The sequence below is a fragment of the Mandrillus leucophaeus genome, unplaced genomic scaffold (genome assembly GCF_000951045.1).
Source record: "Mandrillus leucophaeus isolate KB7577 unplaced genomic scaffold, Mleu.le_1.0 Scaffold249, whole genome shotgun sequence".
Taxonomy (NCBI): domain Eukaryota; kingdom Metazoa; phylum Chordata; class Mammalia; order Primates; family Cercopithecidae; genus Mandrillus; species Mandrillus leucophaeus.
In genome coordinates this window covers 3,349,228-3,350,527 of record NW_012102576.1, presented here as the reverse complement: position 1 = coordinate 3,350,527, position 1,300 = coordinate 3,349,228, and the positions used below count along the sequence as shown (strand labels likewise).

Below are 1,300 nucleotides of genomic sequence, written 5' to 3'. Positions count from 1 at the left end.
CGTCTGTCTAGAAGTCCAGCTATCTGCATGTGTGTTCGGAGGACGTTCTCGTATCTCAGGAGTGAAACCAGAGCATCCCCTGTACATCTTTCCCCCACCTCCACTCACAGCCTCGGATTCTCTGCACAGCTTTAGGTAAAGGAGCTGATGGGGAATCGGATGGCTCACCCCGTGTCCTCACTCTGGGGCCCGAGCTTAGACTAACTTCAGGTTCAGCTGAGAAGGCCTCTGAACTGTGACCCCACGCCGTGGCCGCCTGCGTCGGAGCTGCTACCTGCCCTTTGCCCTTCTCGAGGCCAGTGCTTGCCTGGAGGAGGGCTGGCAGCAGAAATGCTGCTGACCAGGTTGCATTTTCCGTACAGCCTGCTCAAGGGGATACCCGTGGAGACTCATTTGTCGTTTCAGTTTTCAATGATTTGGTGGAGAAGCTCCTCTGTGAATGGACTTGGGATTTCTTGGAGCTGCGCTGCGGGTCCACAGTGTGGCTTTCGGCCCGTGCTGCGCTGGTACTTGCACTTCCTCTGGCGGGGCACGGGGTGGCGCTCCCGGGTAAGGCAGCGGCCGGCGGAGCCGTGAGCGAGGCGCTGCCTCTCGGGCTGAAGCCGAATCCAAGGCCACCGTGAGGGGGACCCGCCATCCAGGTAAGACGTGTTGTTTCCTTGTTCCTTGGCGAATCGATGGGGACCAGGCTTCCCCAGGCGGTGAAGTGAGGAACAGGGACCGCGGGGCTCGCCTGACCAGTGGGGTCTCCGTCCTTCTCTGTGTTGACAAAAGACAAGAACAGACATCGCCTGAAATCTTCCCGCCTCCCTGAGCGAACCTGCGTCTGGGAAGGCGCTGCAGAGAAGTGATCGCTGAGTGAGGAAGGAGGTGCCGGGCCTCATTAATCATACCTCGGGAGGCAGTGCCGCCGGGAAGGTTCTTTGTTTAAAGAAATACTCATTTTTTTTTAATTTTTTATTTTTAATTTAAGTTCTAGGGTACATGTGCACAACGTGCAGGTTTGTTACATATGTACACATGTGCCATGTTGGTGAGCTGCACCTGTTAACTCCTCATTTACAATAGGTATATCTCCTAATGCTCTCCCTCCCCCATCCCCCACCCCACAACAGGCCCCCGTGTGTGATGTTCCCCTTCCTGGGTCCAAGTGATCTCATGGTTCAGTTCCCACCTATGAATGAGAACATGCGCTGTTTGGTTTTCTGTTCTTTGGATAGTTTGCTGAGTTTAAAGAGCACTTGGTGCGGACTTGCTGTGGCCATCGCCTTCAACAGCTCATCTGTAGGAGGTGCAGGCT

At 55.2% G+C, this 1,300-nt stretch overlaps 1 pseudogene; it reads right to left on the bottom strand.

Annotated features, from left to right (window-relative positions):
- Positions 1 to 270: 270 nt before the first annotated feature.
- Positions 271 to 891, bottom strand: LOC105542052 (annotated as a pseudogene).
- Between the last annotated feature and the right edge of the window lie 409 nt (positions 892 to 1,300).